General features: G+C 40.9%; 1 protein-coding gene across 13 annotated transcripts in view; it reads right to left on the reverse strand.

Annotated features, from left to right (window-relative positions):
- Dtna (dystrobrevin alpha) overlaps positions 1-18,645 on the reverse strand; it is a 373,587-nt gene that overhangs the window by 262,225 nt on the left and 92,717 nt on the right. For 3 of the 13 annotated variants that reach the window (XM_048442632.3, XM_048442652.3, XM_085700065.2), the window contains exon 1: positions 2,742-2,992. The exons of 1 other annotated variant lie outside the window; for it this stretch is intronic. The gene's annotated coding sequence lies outside the window, so the exon portion shown is untranslated. Of the gene's footprint in view, positions 1-2,741; positions 2,999-3,109; positions 3,249-18,645 lie in introns of those variants that run through there. 9 more of the 13 variants (XM_048442637.3, XM_048442644.3, XM_085700062.2 and 6 more) reach the window with 8 other exon arrangements.

Here is an 18,645-nt window from a genome sequence, read left to right on the forward strand (position 1 = left end):
AGATGAAAATTTAGAAATCAGTGGGTCGGTGAGACGGTGCATAGCATAAACTCACTTGCCAAGCCTGGCAACCTGAGTTTGATTCCTGGAGCCCACATAAAGATGGAAGGAGAGAACAGACTCCATAAAGGCGTCATCTGACCTCCACACAGTGCCATGGGACCATCCCATCACACACATGCCTCCATAATAAAAATAATAGAAGTTTTTAAAGAATTAGAAGCTGGAGAGGTAAATTAAACTTTACAGCATAAAGTTCTGCCCTTTGGTATATGACTGCATGAACAAACAAGATTGCAGAATGCCGTTCCTTCTGTGGCCTGACAGACTTCATCAAAACGTCAAAGTCTTTGGCCAAGTGTCTGCTAGGATCTGGGATGCCTATATCTTCCACTGGGACAGAGGGAACCCAGAAAGAACTTCTGCTCACACTGCCTGCAAGCAGGCTTCTGTCACAGAGGGAGCTCAAGGCGCCAGGGGGACTTTGTCTAAGCATTTTCAGTCTGCCACCTGCTTCCCTCTCTGCAGGAAACCACCATCCTAATTAGGCCTTGGAAATCCCTTACAAGGGACCCTTTTTTAAATCATCCATTCGTTTATTCTTTTTGAAATAGAAGCAGCTCCAGCAACTTGAACTTTCAGGGAGCCTCCCAGCTTTGACTGCCAAATGTTGGGATTGTAAGTCGGTGCCACCACGCCAGGTTCAATGAGTAATTTTCAAAATACATTTTCAACTTACAGCAAAATCATCTGAGGTATTTAGAAAACAAGACATCGCGAGGGAAGACGGTATGGGCAGCAATAACAGAAACATAGCCAGTAACGCGCCAGCTATAATTAGCAGACACACATCAAAGGACAGCAACCTTCACTGTGCTCAAAGGAAGAAGTCCCAAGCTTTCAACTCTGCCATGGAACTAGAAACTTTAACAATGGTGTAACAGTGAGAGCCACATATTTGAATTTGTCAGTATTTGTCAACACTGTCACTATTAGCCACATTGCTAAAAATCCTTCCATGTGAGAATTTTGAACTTTAAACTTTTTTTTATTTTTTATACATTAAAAACTAAAAGCTAAAACTCAATATAGCAAACATTAAATGGTATAAATGTTTATAAATGATATAAATGTATAAATGACAGGTTTAACTACACGTGTCTGTGTGTCCTGAGTTCTGTTTTGTATCATCAGGAATTACTGTCAGCTTTGTTCTTAATGTCAGCCACTCAGGACACAGCCACCCATACAATGTTGCCCCTGGCTTGATCTGACTAGGAAGAATTTGCCTAGGTGCTATCGGGAATGGAGAAATACTTGCCATTTGTGTAATCTAATGGGTTCTTTCTAAGTATCACTAAACCTTAGCTACAATTTAACAAACTGCCTAAACTCTTTGAAGAGTGGGTATTTCTAACAAATGCACACATTGCCAGTCCACAGAGGAGGACTTTAAATTGCATGGGTCAGTCCCCTCCTTGCAAGCTAGGTCTTGGGCCCTTAGCCTCTTTATTCTCCTTTATGGAGAGGGAAGATAGGAGGTGAACCTGGGCGCACGTGGCTGGACAGACCAGTCCTGGACTCTGCTGACTTCATTTTGTTTGTCCTTGCCCCTCTGTCCAGCAGCCATAAGTTCAACTCTGTCGACACAATGCCTACCTTTTGGCACAGAAGAGCGACATACTACATTACTTCTTATTATCAAAGTTGTGTGAAGGAGCTGTATTAATCCACTCGGTGCCTGCATCTACTTAAAGCCAACTTCATTCAGTCTGGTCTATCTGGCTGAGCAAAATCAGGCCAGTTCCACTGTTCAGCCCCTCATTCTGTCAGGAGAGCGTCAGCACGCTTATTTTCCCCATATAAAGGAGAGTATCCAGTTCACACCATGCACTCTGTGACTATTATGGACAATATTTATTCAGAAGGAATGCTGTGTGAGTCTGGAAAAGCTGTTTCTAAGAAGAGAGGGAGAGGTCACTTGACCAAACAAGAAACAAAACCTATACATGGGCAAAGAGTGAGGAACTGAAGTTTTCCTTTCTCCTTGCGTTAAAACACTTGAGAAGCTAAAACACAACACGGCAGTGACAGGTTTAACCACTGTTCCCCTCCCTCCTTCCCTCCTCTCTGGAGTGCTTCATAATCTGAACATCTCCATTCACTTAGCAGATACCAGCTTGTTTGGAGGAGAGGGGTTGCTTAGAATTAATGAGGTAATGCCCCCAGACAACTGCTTTTAATACATTGTTTTCTTTGATAGAGGCTGCCTGCTTTTTCTCTGCTGCTCCTTTAAAGATGAGGTACTTTCTAATGGTCTTAGACCATCATGAAAAGAATCATTAGTTAGAACACCCCCTCCCCTTTATTTTTCTTTGAAATATTTTGTGTTCACTGTCTGCTTTTGAAAAGAGTGCCATGCCAGGGAAGCTGCGTCCGATCTCACCTACCTCGGAACTCCAAAAGCCTCGGGTACTTAAGGGTTAACGGGAAAGCGCAAGGCTACAGGCTTCACTGAAGTTACAACTCTGAAATGCGAACTTGAAAGCAGCAGTGCACAAATATTGGGTTTGCTTCTGCCACTCGCAACACCCAAGGCCACCTGCTTCCAGAAAGGACAGCAGTCCCATCAAGACACAACGAAATCTCCGCGATCTTTCATTCATACGAAGCACAAAGCAAAAGTCAATATCCACCTTCCCAGGGCTGCATCTCCAAGTCCCGGGGGTGTTCTCACTTACCCTGCTCAGGCTCAGCATCCGCTCTTCACCCCTTTCAGAGCCAGTTCACCTAGAGAACACCGTGACTGCTAGCACGCTCACGGGAAGAACAGATTTTCAGCCAAATTGCAATTACCCCTGAGACCATAACCAACTCTGAAACCCTAGGGAGAGACAGAAGTTTAAAAACCCGGCTTCCAGATTCTGGCATCCAGTGTGTCTATCTTTAACTTGAAAACGATTTGGTTTCACATTCCACTGAAGTCCCACTGGCAGATGCCTTTGGTAAACTCACCAATGGCAGGCTTTCAAAGGTCTCCCTCAGCCCCTCCCTCCCACGAAGCTTCCGCCCATTTCTTCTAAAGCTGATTTACTCAGCTGTCCTTTACCTGTGTCCTCCTGGGTAAAAGGAACTGCTTTCATTGAAGGCGATTCCACAAGCCTTTGCAAGCTGAAGATCAGCTGAGGACTCGCTGGCTTCCCCTGCCATCACCCCCGCCCTCCTCACGGACAGAAACAAACTGACTTCCAAACTTGGCTGCCTGAAAAAGAATGTCCTCTGATTGGCATTCCTGGAGGCAGGGAGCCAGGCAGCCAGAGCTTGGCAAATGGCTTCCTAGGGATACAGAAGACAAACAAGGAACTTGCCTGGATTCTTATTTCAGTTTGAGGAAAATCCAACCACTATGTTGAGACATTAAAAATATTTCTGTTGAGGCTCAACGTTTATGGTTCTTTTCTATCTGTTAATCATTTTACCCAGAATGATTAAGGCTACAGTAAAACAGGAAGATAGCAGAACTATCGAACATTAAATAAACCTTGTTTGGGACTCACTAGAGAAAGAAAAGAGTCACAAATGGCACTTCACAGTGTCCCGAGGACTCCTGGTCAATGGTGGATTTCCTGAGAAATAAAATAAATTCTTACGGAAATCGTGGGGGACTGACTTCTGTTTTTTACTCTAAGAGGCATGAGGAAAACATGAAAGAAACACTTCTCTTTCCAAGGAAGTTTTCCTTTCTTCAGGGCTGTCTTATAAAAATTTAGCACAGACTGGGAAAGAAACTGGTGTGTGTGTGTAAGGGAGAGAGAGTTTGTGTGTGCGTTTGCGAGTGTGTGTGTGAAGGTAAACTAAGTGTCCGATTTTGCTCTTTAGTGCTATGATAAACAAATGAAGAATAAAAATGAAATTTATGCCCTGACAATGCTGAAGCAGGCATGGGCAGCCCGTACATGGTGGTTCTGTTGAACTTGTCCATATTGTGTTTGATGGTCTAAGTTGATGAGGATGGCTGAGCAAGAGGGCACCAGATATCATTACAGTTGGTTGTGAACCACCACGTGGTTGCTGGGAAATGAACTCAAAACCTTTGGAAAAGCAGGCAGTGCTCTTGACAGCTGAGCCATCTCTCCAGCCCAAACTATGAGCCAAACCAATCTGGTAAAAAAAAAAAAAAAAAAAAAAAAAAAGGGTTGATTTGGCTTACATGGCCTGATCAGAGACTCTGTTTTTGAGGAAAGTCAAGGCAGGAACTCAAGTAGAATCCTGGATGCAGAGGCCTTGGAGAAGTGCTGCTACTGGTTTGCTCCCGACGACTTATTCTGCCTGCTTTCTTATTCAGTTCAGTGCCAACTGTGCTGGGGTGGCTCTGTCCACATCAAATCTTTTGATTTTATTTTTGTTTCTTGGGGCAGGGTTTTTGTGTAGCCTTGTCTGTCCCGGAACTCACTCTATAGACCAGGCTGGCCTCAAACTCGGAGATCCGTCTGCCTCTGCCTCTCGAGGGCTGGGTTTAAAGTCGTGCGCCACCACCCCCTGGCCACATCAGTTCTTAATAAGATGTCCCACAGCTTTGCCTACAAGCCAAGCTGATGGTGAAAATCTCCCAACGGACATTTCTTCTTTCATGATGAGTAGCAATTTGTTAAGTTGATAAAAGCAAACAAACAAATAAACAAAACAACTAGTCAGCCTACTGGGTGAACAGAAAAGCTTTGGAGAAGATCCACTTATCAAAGAGAGCCTGCCAAGGATGGGGAATGAGCAAGTCTCCGTCACAACACAATAGCCTGGGCTTAGCGTTCATTTATCGATCACTAGAATCCAACTGTCTATCACTGAAAACATGCTTCTCTATGTTTGGAGTAGTGCATGTACTGCATGTAACATGACGGGCCATCCAGCCTCTTCAAAAGCCTGGTGAAAGCAAGAGAACTTTGGTGGTTGAATGTACCACAGTATGAAATACTGCCAACTCTCAGCAACTGTCAGCTGGCTGGGTTCATGGCGGTGGTGTGGCTGCAGCTGCTCCCTGGGACCCACAGAGACATCTCAAAACATATTCAGTGGCAAATACTTGATCCCAGATGACAACTTTTAACTTCATTGGCTTTAAATCTTGTTGCTATTTTGTTTTCTTCTTCCACATCTAGAGCAAGATTACTTTAAGAAATCATGAGGGAAGACACGCTTGACTGCTTACTACAGTATAAAATTATTTCACTCATATTTTGATGTCCATATGTTGGTAGTCTGTCAAGGGCTTGTTCATCTAACCTCCATTCCTAGATGTCTGAACAACAATCTTTATAGGAGGAAAAGGAGAAGGAGGCATACGTTATTCTTTAGCCTCAAAGTTAACTAGGGAAAATATAGGCAAAACAGGAGCATCTCCAATTTTCCACCTAGTTTCCATTGTTGAAAATATACACCCTCACATAGCAGGTTGTGGTTTGAGGAACCATCCCTTGCATGTCTGTGGCGTACTAACACTTATAAAATTCATAAACTAGTTCACACATAAATAGAAGGATATAACTTCCTGGCACAGAGAGCAGCCATCACTGCCCCAGACTTTCTTCTTTCACACAATACACCATGAGTTAAGGAGAGAGTGTGAGGTCTGTCCAGCCTTGGCTCATGGCCAGTGCAATGCTCGGCCCACTGTATCTTTAGCTGCACACTACTGCAAACCTGATGCTGGGGAAATAACTGTTTAAACAGAAACACTGTATGTGGGGCTTGTATGGTAGTCTGTGAGAAATTGGAGATAAGTTGGTTCTCCTTTTCGACAAAAGTATTTGTATTATTCTTTACTTTTTTAAAAAAAGATACTTTTTATTTATTTTAATTTTATGTGTATTGGTGTTTTTCTACATGTATGTGGGTGTAGTATGTGCATGTCTGGTGTCTTCAGAGACCAGAATTTATTGGGTCCCCTGGAACTGGAGTTACAGATGGTTATAATCTGTCATACGATTGCTGGTAACTGAATCTGGGTCTTCTGTTGCTCCTGATCTCTGAGCAACTCTTCAGCTCGTACATTTTTAAAAAATAATTCTAGGATGAGCATCCCTCTTCTTGATCAATGAACTGAGATTGTATGAAGTGTATATTGCTTTATGCATTGTGTGACATCTTGCATGAGCCCCCCCTATAATTCTATAAGTCTGTGCATGTGAATTACTTCAAATACTAGCTAGACATGTTTGTTAAGGTTCCTCGTGCTGGTCTTGTGGATATGAGACTAACTGAGAGAAAAGGGGGTGTTGTTTCTAATTGAATTGCCGCTGGCTTTTATTTGGAGCTTAACATTCCATAGTCAGTTGAATTATGACAAAACGAGTAAGCAAAAATTTCTAACATTATCCAGACTAACAGTTTGTTCTTCACACGTCCTAAAAGCCTAAAAGTCCCAGACACAATCATCAGGGTCTTAATTCAGCCCAAAGGTTAAGTGAACACAATGAAATGATTTTTTTTTCTTCCACGACTCTTCACAAGGCAATTGGTAAGATTTAAAATGGCTGGAACTGAATCTTTATCATGAGCAAATGTCATTCTGCTCTTTGGTAAACACTAACAGGAGACTGGGAATTGATCAGAAAAATAGCTTCCAGGGCTCACTTCCAAAGAACACTGGCAGCATAACTGACAAATCAGACACTCTGGGCTAACCATGAACAAGCAGTTCATCTGTATTCCATTCCCAAGAATACAATGAACCAGTGAGTTTTGAGAGGGAAGTACCACTCATGGTTCCCTTATAGTGAGGATGATGGTTCAGGCTCAGGTCTGCACTGATCTGTGATGTATCTCTGTGTATCTAAACCTGGGTCACTCAAAAGCAAATGGACGTGGCCAAGTTTTTTCTTCCCTGCTGCCTTAAGTGATGAATGGAGGTGGTATTTAGAGGCAATAACTTTGCAGTTGATTTCTTTTTGAGACTGGTTCTTTATTTGTAGCCTGGCTGGCCTGGGACCTGCTCTGTTGACCAGATTGGCATTAATTTCATAGAGATCTGCCTGCTTCTGTCTCACAAGTGCCACCACACCTGGCTGCAGTTGTTTTAAAGTTTTTTGTATCTTAGTTATTGTGCTACATAAATTCACTTTTATCATTAAGAACTAGATATTTTGATCTTGGAAAAAAAATGAAACCGTAAGTTGATACAAAATGTTACATTTTATTATGCAACTTATAATGTCTTAGCATTTTAAAGGCACATAGTATTAGCACAAGAATAGAGTTTTTCTCCTCAAAGAAGAGAAAATAATTATGTATAGCAGTTATTAGAAAAGTAATTACGGTAGACACTCCCCAAGACAATATAAAAACCACATGTAACTAATATTAGAAAACAGTAACCCTAGTAAGAAGAGGCTCAGGGAATCTACATTCCATGCATATTATTATTGAACACAAGTCAACTGATATTATTCTTTGAAATGTGGGTGAGATATCCCAAGGAAGTGGGATTATGAATATACAAAGATGCCAACACGCCCATCATTGCCTCTGGCTCACAGTAAGTTAAGATGGGGAAAACAGCTGCAGTATCAATTCGCAGAGTAACGAACGAAGATTTCCTAGCATACATACTTGCATGTAGTTTTCTACAACCAAAGAGGAAGGCCTGACATAAGTGGCAAGAATCTAGAGGAGTTTATGCTAAGAAAATAAGTAGAAACAAGTAGAAAAGCACTATAAAAATCTTACCTAAACAAGAAATATAGGAATACAAGGAAGCCATAGAAAACAAATGGTGGTCACAGGCATAGAAAGAGCGTAGGGTAGGCGTATGGAAAAGATCAAAAGGCATGTGCTATGTAAAATGAACAAGTTAAAGATCTGGAATAGAACATAAGCTCTGTAGTTAATAATATTGTTTTATAAGCTGTTAAGTTATCGAGAGAGAATATCAACCACACAAGATGATAAAGTCCTCATTTGCTTGATTGTGGTAACTATGTCTCTACATATTCATATATCAAGAATATCATGTTACTCCCTTAAAGCTGTACAACAAAAACGAAAACAGCAGTGTACGGTATAATAGAGACACCATGAATCAAGACTGGGAAAAAGCGACTTCTCTTCAGGTGCCTGTCATGTGAAAATAACGCCAGTCACGGAAAGGCGACAGGTACAAATATACACAGGTGTTTTCTAGGGGCTAAAGAGGTGGCTCAGTGCTTAAGAACAAGGACTGTTCTTACGGATGACCTGAGTTCCATTCTGAGCGCTCACAACCATCTCCAGAGGATTCTGGAGACTCTTCTGGCTCCCTGTGTGTTGCACTCACATGTACATACATAAAGAGAGACATACATACCCATGTGTGCATAAATAAAAATAAAAACATTACAATATGCTTCACTTAACTGGGTTATTACTGTATTTGACCACTGAGTAGAGCTGTATAATTTTTCTTTGAAGGACCAACGTCAAGTCTAGCTGGAGTACGGCCATCATATTCACTTTTAGATGTAACTGGAAGATCTGATCTCACCCTGTTCATAGAGAGACACTTTCTACATGTCATATATTGGAACTCTGCCAGCACATACCATATCTGATGCCTCTTATAATCTGAGAGTAAAAATTTGTTCTAGTGCACAGTTAAAACATGTATAATTTTTCATAGTCAAATACCTAGTCCATATTTCTACCCAAACTGAGTAACTGGTTCTAACTGAAGTGTTTAAAGATATATCCCTGGTAGAAACAGGACAATTATGTATCCTACGATTAAGTAAAATGACAGTTGGTAGGCAGACCGGAAGTGTCGACATTTTACCCGATGAGTATGTGCCATGAGCACGTTTCAGACTTGTGGCTTGCTTAGCTCTGGGGCCTTCTGTTCAAAGGGCTCATTTAGCAGTGACAAGACCCAACTTTTTTAGCAGATGCTCAAGGGTGAGACCTGCTTGTGGAGAACTCGGATGCCTGAAATTATGTAATCATTATCGGATTACTTTACAGAATGCATAGTTTTGAAATATGGTGGGATAACCATGGTTGACAAAAAATTAATTGGACATTTCAAAAAACTAGGAGCTAGGGTTGTGGAAGTTCCTGGTGCAGAGAAACGACAAATGAGGTGACGACAAGAGGCCTAAATGAAATGTTTTACATCACACACGTGATTGCGACGGCACTCTGCTCACAGAACTGCAAAGAAACCAGGCTGCTAGACGTTTAAACAGCCACTTCAGGGCAGCTTTTGCAGACTTTATCTGTTCTATTGGCTTTTCATTTTCTCCCCCTTCTGCCTCCTTCTCCATCTCTTCCCCCCAACGAGATAAAACTCATGACACCATGCCTTGGTAGATCACTCATTTTTTATCTCCCCTCCCCACTTAGCGTGCTGGAAACCCACGGAATTCTTGCTCGTTATTCCAGTTCTGGGAAATCTTACTTCTCAAACAAATTAGAACTCACGTTCTCTGTTCTTTTGGTCTGAAACTAAACATCTTTGAGTTGGAAAATGCCACTCTTGTCTCCATTTTCTAGTATTGTCCCTTTTTAAATTTTCTTTTTTTCATCTCTATTCTGTTGAATATGCTATTTCTATGAATATATTTTTAATTTCTAAGAATTTTGTTTCCAAGTGTTTCTTTTCCACTATACTGTGTTTGGTTTCTTGGGAACATTTTATTTTCTAATATCTGTAGTAACATAGATTTTAGGCTTTTTGTGTGTTTGTGGCAAAATATGTTTAGTTCACTCTTTTTTTTAGTTCATTTACTTACTTTTAGTTACATTACATTAGTCTCTTTACATTTAAATGCTTCTTCAAAGCCTGTGTTCCTTAGCTTCTGCTTAAGTCACACACTGGATGATGTCATAGAATGAACAAATGATGCTGAGCTATTGCACTAAGGTGCCACTGAGAGCGACTGATCTCTACACCTTTAGGTAGTCCACAGAAGTGCCCCCACATACTTGTCTCAGGATGCTCTGTACATATACCTGAGTACTGGACTATGAGGACCTGAATTGAGTAAGATATCCTGAAGAGGAAGAGGATTTGGTACCTAGTCATAGCTCAGATTCCCACCTGGCTGCCAGAGTCCAGGATCTCATCTAACACGTACCTGCTGCTGTTCTTTCTAGCATGACTGACTCCGTGACTCACTCTTTGAGTTAATCTAGACATTTCCCTACTCTGTGTTTTCTACAGGGGTTTGGGGCATAGTTGTCAGCCTACATATGCTTGAGGAAGGTATTGGGGCATGCACCGGTTATTTTTAAGTTTCTATCTCTCTTGCTTGGAGCCCCAAAGCCTTCCTTAGCTTCAACTATCCTTTTGCCTCCAGTCATTGTGTCTTCCTAGGATTCTCTATGGAGTCTTGGCTTGGCTTCTTGGTGGCATTTCCTCTGCAGGCATCTATGTGTTCATATTGATAGCTAAACCAAGTATTGTTCATCCATTTCTTTCTCATTAAAAGATGTCAATAATACTGGGCTTTGCATTTCCTCCTTTTTATTTATCTCAGTGAACTCATAGAAAGTCAAAGTAAGTGCTGTTTAGGGAGGCACAGGTAGGAGCTGAATTGTGCCACCTCCGTTTCAGGGGCAACTCTCTGTCATTGCTCTTTAGTATGGTCCCAGCAAAGGGGTTATGATGAGCTGGTCTTCAAGCGTTGCTCTAGAATGATTCCACCAAACGTAACTAGCAAGTGTGTGCATGTGTGTGTGTAGTATTTCATATTTCTCCATAAGCAAGCACATTCAATGCTAACATCAAAGCTAAACACCACAAGGCGTATAATTACCTGTATCAGACATGTTGTTGCATAAAACTCAATTAAAGAAATTATTTCATTCTGAAGTGACTTGTGGTCCCTTGTTAACAGTTTTATTGTGTCTTTGTGACATTAAAATCCACAAGTGCATGTAAATATGAATAATTCTTTCATTTGTAAAATTTATGTACCTTAAAAAGTAAAAATGCATTTTTTCTTGTCCCTGAAGTTCTGCCCAAATTATTGAATTAGATCACAATAACCTCAAGATAAGGAAAATTATCTTAAAGTGGTCTTGGCAATTCCCTGAGTGCTTTCTTTTTACTGGAAGGCAGTAAAAATTCTCACAGTGACATCATTTTCCTTGTTCGTTGTCATGACCATTAGCATATGGACCACATTGTGTGTCTGGGATTTGAAGTGAGTTTTGTCTTGAATGGTTTTGACACATATGCTCTGCTTCTGGTGACGCCAGACTTCTAGAAGATATATTGTTTCCTATTTGGTCAACATTACCCCACCAATGTTAAAGCTTTTGAAGGGGGGGATTATACTTCTTATTATTTCTATAGCTATAAAAACTGTTACAAAGGATCAGGAGGAATCTTTAGCATCCTTTTCTTTCTTTCTATATTTTATGTCTACAAAACTCATCTACCCATCTCTAAAATACTGTATTTTCATCAGTACTTCCCCTAAACCCAACTATCACAGAGTAAGAGGCTGTTAAGGGGGAGCTTTGTTCTTGTCTCATGCATGCTACTACACTGCTGTGCCTTGGTCCTTCCTCACAAAGTGAGATTATATAGCATGTTACTGCATTGCTGTGCCTTGTCCTTCCTCACAAAGTGAGATTACATAGCATGTTACTGCATTGTTGTGCCCTGATCCTTCCAACAAAGCTGACACAGAAGAGCCAGCGGTTCCTTCCACATTCTGTTCTGTGGATGTGGGGCTGAGGACTTCCTGTTCATCAGGTACTAAATGGTTTTCGGTTTCCTTCAAGGTTGACCTGGCCATAGTATGCACAGCTGGAGCCTTTGGGATGGTGGCTCACTGCTATTTAAATGTTGAGGGCATGAATCATCCTAGGAGCCCTGGGCAGAGCAACTGGGAGAGAGAAGAGAGGTGGTGTCTGAATGGCTTCTTTGAGCTGCCACGTTAAGAGAATTTCAACTTGAACTTGTTCTTTAAAAATCATTATCAGGACATATTTATCAGAGTGGATAAATAATGTGACTTAGTGGACTGCGAGTCTGATTTATAACTTTTAAATATTTAGACATTTTGTGTATGTATGTTTCTAGTTTTTACTTCTGCTCTAGATCCTGGGAATGTTAGAGGAAGGTCTGACTACCACAGCTCCCACGTGGGCCTTGCAGACACATCTGCCCCAAGAAACAAGCCTCACAATCATATTTTTAAGCCACTAGAGAACTAAAGACCCAACAAAAATAATTATTAATGGGGTTAAACCTTTTTATAGAGAGGATCTCTGTATTGCTTGACTTTCCTGGGAAACTCATTACAGGGACAGGAAAGGATAGCTCAGTTAGTAAAACTTTAATGACTGCAGGTGTGTGTGTGTGAGAGAGAGAGAGAGAGGGAGAGAGAGAGAGAGAAAGAGAGAGAGAGAGAAAGAGAGAGAGAGAGAGAGAGAGAGAGAGAGAGAGAGAGAGAGAATCCTGGGCACTACAGCTATAGCCAGAATTTGCACTTACCCTTCCTTTCTCTCCCATAGTGCTTCACTGCACGTCTGAAGTAAGGGATGCAGGCTAGTGTAATCAACAATCTGTCACAAATGTATGGTTGCAGCTCTCCAAATGTATAGCGAGTTGTCCTTCCATTTGGACAGAAAAGAGAGGTCTCTTGAGTTTTAAGTATGTTGTTAGCTAGAATTTATGATCGACGACTTCTCTCGAACATTTCTTGCTAAAAGCGAAGTCCTTTCCTCCTCTCCCCCCCCCAAAAAAAACAGATCTAAAACCACTGGTGAAACAAATCTACCTACAACTCAGGCTGAGCTCACATTCAGGTGTGTTGCAAGTTCGTTTGACTCAGGACCCTCTCCCCCTTCCCCACCATACACATATTAACAGTTTGGGAGAAAAAGAGGTAAGCCTTTTACTAGGGATAAATTCTAATTACTACTGTGTTTCCATCATAAACACTGAGAGACAATCAAAATAAGAAACAAAGAAGTAGATCATGAAATAGACCATGAACACAAATGGTGGAGTTATTGGACAAAAGTCTATAAGGTAGAAAAAGTCTATATAGTATTTGTTCATTTATTTTATCTACTGACCACACTTTCCCCTCCCTCCTCTTCTCCTCTCCACCTCCCCTCTGCCTCCCAACCACATCCATTTCTCCCATGGATATCAATAAAATATGCCTTATCAAGCTGCAGTAAGACTAAGTGCCTCCCCTTATATAAAGACTGGGCAAGGGGACCCAGTATGAGGAATAGGATTCTAAAAGCCAGTATAAGAGTCAGAGACAGTCCTTGTACTCACTGTTAGGAGTCCAACAAGAAGACCAAGCTACACAACTGTAATACACAAGCAGAGGCCCTAGATCAGTCCGATGCATTCTGCCTTGTCTATCTAGTCTCTGTGAGCGCCTATGAGCCAAGGTTAGTTGATTCTATGGGGTTTCTTGGATGCATTGAGACAATACAATGGTATTTACTGAGAATAAGAGATGAAAGTCTATTAATGCATAATTCTATGTTCAGCAAAATATTTCCAATATGAAAGTGAGAGTTGAGAGTTCATTTCCAGGAGATAAATACTATGAAAGGATGATAAGCAGAGCTTTTGAGTGAAATGATTCTTGGATCTGAAAGCATAAAAAGCATGTGAAGAATAGCCAAGTGGATAAGTATTTGGGTAAACGTGAAAACCCTCTTACTAAGGGGCAGACTGCTGGCTTGGTGGTTGAACTGTTTGCAATATAAGCATGATGACTTGAGTTTAGATCCCCACAGCACACATTTAAGTCTAGGATGGCTGTGTGCATCTGTAGCTCCGTGGAGGAGTTGAAACAGGTAGGTCCCCAGAGCTTGCTAGTCAGCCAGTCTAACTGAATTGGTGACCTCAAAATTCAGTGAGACCTTGTCTAAAAAAATATAGGCAAAGAGTGACAGAAGAAGACAGCCAACATTGATCTCTGGTTACCACAAGGATGTGCATATGTGCTTGTGTACATGAACACACAGACATACATACATAAACACATAACACAATGCATGAAAACATTGACGAATTTTTGAAAATCATCTACTTACTGTCTTATAATCTTCTACTTATGTTCTTATCTACATTTAAAAATCATGAACGATAAAACGAAATTAACATTTTTTGTTCTTTTCTGTCACATAAAACAAAGTCAATGCCAAAACACAGATGACAGAAATAAATAGAATTATATACTTTTATATTTTAAACTATCATTTAAATAATATAACTTAAAGATAGTGAGTGACCAAGTGAGCATATTGTCTCATCTTAAGGAACAAAATTCTCACTCCAATGAAAAACAGCAAAAACAAAACAAAACAAACAAACAAACAAACAAAAACAGGGGAGACAAGATGGGAGACTAAATTATGTAATTAACGTTAAATAAGGCAAAGAAATGGGAACACATGCACAGAAGACAGATAATATAAGTAGGAAACAATGCTAAGAAAATCTACTAGTGACAAATATTTTATCAAATGTAAAAAAAGTACTCAATATCACTGTCAATCTGGAAAAAACATAAATTAAATTATCTGCTGTTTATGAGAAAATGCTTTGTATTTGGAACAGAATTTTTTATGTTTGGTGACAGCAACAGAGTAAAGAGAATGTCCGGTTCAGTTCTGGATAGCCTCTCTGATGACCTACCTTGGTTATCATGTATGTATTATATTCTGGAGAGTCTCTCTTGGTTATCAGCTGCTGACTTAGGTTCCTACTAGGATACTCTGGGTTTGCTGCAGTCCGCTGTCGCCAACAGAGGACAGTAATCTGAGGTAGTTCTATGCCTACAACTTGTGCCATGGACACCACACTAAAGGCTTGGCTTGGCTTCAGCTTGCCTTGTAGCCACAATGATGGGGCTCCAGGTTCCATGCTTATGTTTATGGGCATTGCCCTACCACAGGGCTTAGAGATTTCCCCTTGCATGTGCAGGAATAGAAGGGTAATAGCAATGTGCTCTCACAGCAAGCAGATCTCTGCATAACAGAGAAAGAAGAAACCTGACAGTTTCAATCCTGTGTGAAGAAAACATTAAGATTTCTGATTGACCCTGTCACTTTAAGGAGGATTATGAAGCCCAGGAGAGCTATTTACTGGAGGTCAGACTTGAAAACAAGTTATTTAAATGCTAAGACAGCAGGCAGTGATCTAAAATCTGAGTATCTGAAAAGTTTCCATTCTTTATTGAGGCTACCATAGACGCATAGGGGAAAATAGGGAAGACAAATGTAAACACACAGGGCATCATGAGGGGTCTTGGATTCAGGAAGCAAACATATTGAAGGCTATGTCAGAATCTGTCCTCTCCCTATGGCTCCCCCACACTACCAATTCATATCAGAGGGTACAACACAATTACAGATATTATTTTTAGAAAGGTTGGATACAACATCCATTCTTTAAAAAAAAGGAGACCTCTTTGCTCACGGAAATGAAGATGAGAAGGACGGAGTGAAGTCATGGAAGGAGGAAGTCGTATTTGGAAATGGCTGTGCTTGAGGAAGAGCAGAAGGAGTGTTTGTGGAGGAGGGCATGAATGATGGTCCTAGACGCTGCAAAAGGTTCAGAGATTGGAGACCACTTCGGGGAGAGTCTGAAGAAATATGCACACCACCAGCCAGACGCTTCCTTACTATACAAAACCAAAACCAAAACCAAAACAAGACAGATGGTGATGTGAGCTGAGGAAACGGAAGTGCTTCCATATTCTGTTGACATTCTTGAGAACAAAGATGGAAAGAGAAGTTTAAAGTCTTGACAAAGCTTAAAGATGGAATTCTGCCAATAAAATGAAAGGGGCACTCACTGGACATTAACTGCACAGGGCAGACAGAGCTTAGATAGAGCGAGAGGAAGGCGTTTTACAGCAGGCAGACATAGCAGCCAAGCCCGAGAAGCTGGATGCCTGTCGGAAGGAATCATTTCCTTCTTCTTGTACTCTTTAAGTAGCAAAAATATTGCTCTGTGATTTAATTAGTCAAGCCATTATAGAATTAAGAAAAGCAAGATTTCTTTCATGAACAATATAACCATACACATTTGAAACTTTTAACTCTGCTTGGATCTAATTCTTCTCTTTGAAGGTTCTTCGCTACCCCCACAGTTTAAGAGTACAGAAGAAGAGTTGTCCTGAACCTTCTGTGTTTGTAGATCCTAGCACACAGAATTAAAGACTGGCAGTGGTTAATCTTCATTGTTAGCTGGGTTTAGAATGACTACACCTCTCTGTGTCTGTGAGGGTTTTCCCAGGCCGATTCAGCTGAAGAGGAAAAGATTATCCTGAATGTAGCTGACACTACTCCTGGCTAAGGAGTAGCTGACACTAGTTTTGGGCTGATATAAAAAAAGCTCAAAGAACCAGGCGGTGGTGGTGCACATATTTAATCCCAGCACTCTGGAGGCAGAAGCAGGTGGATCTCTGAGTTTGAGGCTTGCCTGCTTTATAAGAGCTTGTTCTACGACAGCTAGGAATGTTATACAGAGAAACCCTGTCTTGAAAAACAAACAACAAACAAAAAGAAAGATAAAGAAAAAGAAAAAAGGAAGCTGGATGAGCAGCAATATCCATCTACCTGTGTTTTTCCACTACGGATATGTCATGATCAGCCAGTTCCTAATCCTGTGGCTATGACCTACCTACCATGGTGGATTGTACCCCTGGAGGAGCTGTGGGGTAAAATAAATCCTTTCTTTCTTATATTTCTTTAAAATGATACTTATTTTACTTTATATGCTTGAGTGTTTTGTCTATATGCATGTACATGTGCCATACATATGTCTAGTGCCCAAGGAGGTCAGAAGTTGGAATTGGGTCCCCTTGAACTAGAGTTGCAGATGGTTGGGCCACCATGTGGATGCTGGGAACTGAACCTCGGACCTCAGAGAGAGTAGCCAGTACCCTTAATCACTGATCTATCTCTCTCATCCTGATGTAGTTCCTTTGGTCAGGTATTTTATTACAGAAACCAGGAAAAGTAAATAATATGAGATCCTCCCATCCATTCCAAGCTGAGTGCACATTTTACTTGAACTCTCACTATTGCAGTTAGTGTTAAGGGTCAAAGTCTGTGACTGGAAACATGAGACCAATATAGTAACACGGGTTTGCATAGATCTACATGCTTAATTGACAGGGATATCTTGATTAATTAATTACCAAGTAATAAATGAATGCTCTTATAGTTTGGATATAAAACATTCCCATAGGGTCCTGTGTTTGAACATTTGGTCCCTAGCTAGTCATTTGGTGGGAGAGGCTGTGGAAACGCCAGAAGTAGGGGCAGAGTTGGAGAATGTGGATTTCTGGGGATCTGGACTTCTATTTTATAGACTGACCAAAATTCCTATCTCATGCTGCTTCTTGGTCTGCCTTGATGTGAGCAAGGAGCCTCATGGTCCTGCCACCACAGTCAAGAGTCAATGCTGTTCTTCCTCCTCAAACTGTGAGCCCAAACTACCCCTTCTCCCTGAAATTGCTCATTCGGTGTTGGACATGGTGATGAGTGAAGTAATTAACAACATTGAATTGGAAATTTATTTTGATAAGAATTGATGTTGCATAAGAATTTATAATAATGAAGTTATCCTTTGTAAGCTTGCATGGGGGAAGCTTTAAATCAGAGAAAAGTGCAGGATAAAAGAGAGAAAGGAGAGGGATTTGGGGACCAAAGCAGAGTAAGTGGAATACAGTGGGAGAAGGGAATGGAAGCACTGATCTGGCATGGTTGTGATGTGTGTCGGAGACTTGGCCATCTGCATGGTACTGCTGGAAAGGGTGGACCTGAGGTGGAGTTAAATTGGGAGTCTCTCAGATTTCGGGGGCATCATCTTTTGAAAGAATTAAGGTAGAGACCCTGGGTTCTCTCTCTAGATAAAGCAAATATTAGGGAATGTGTTTGATTGTGGAGCACTTCTCTGACTTCGTGTCTGGGGATACGATCTCTCTCTCCCCGTACAAGGTCTTACCACTGTGACCCATCCACTCTGAGGTTCCCAGTGGAGTCCAGCTTATGCCTTTGGACCTGTAGAACTTTGAGCTAAGGAATCTTATTTTCTTTTTAAAGTCATCCTGTTCTGATTTTTGTAATAGTAGTAGGAAGTGGACACAAACAGCAGAAATCAACTTCCTCTAAACCCTGACTATTGTTTTCATTATAAAAACATACTGCCTAGAACCAAAGCTCAGTGGAAATCTAAATATCCATTCAAGTTGTCATTGTCAGAGCACCTTAATAAATCATATCACACAGATGTGCACACACGTGCACATGCACTGGGCTTTGAAGTTATAATACATTAATTATTGCCATTGTAAAATGTTAGACTGACAATAAACGATGAAACCCCAGGTTTCATTTTCCTTGACCTTGTTTTTACAAAATCACCCTCATCTCATGTGCTCAACACAGCTTCAGCCTCACACTGACGGTGCCTCATTTTCCAGCCTATTGTATACATTGTATTCCTATTTTTAAAGAGACAATAGTTATCTTTCTATGAAGTTTCAAAGCATATTCTCTGCAGAGAGCTACATTCACGTGAAGGGAGTTGTTTAATTGCAACATGCAGGAAAATAACACTTAATTACATCTTTAAAAACTAAAAGCAAAACATAGAGAACCTGATGGTGACATCATCAG

Source organism: Myodes glareolus, chromosome 13 (assembly GCF_982192425.1).
Source record: "Myodes glareolus chromosome 13, mMyoGla1.1, whole genome shotgun sequence".
Taxonomy (NCBI): domain Eukaryota; kingdom Metazoa; phylum Chordata; class Mammalia; order Rodentia; family Cricetidae; genus Myodes; species Myodes glareolus.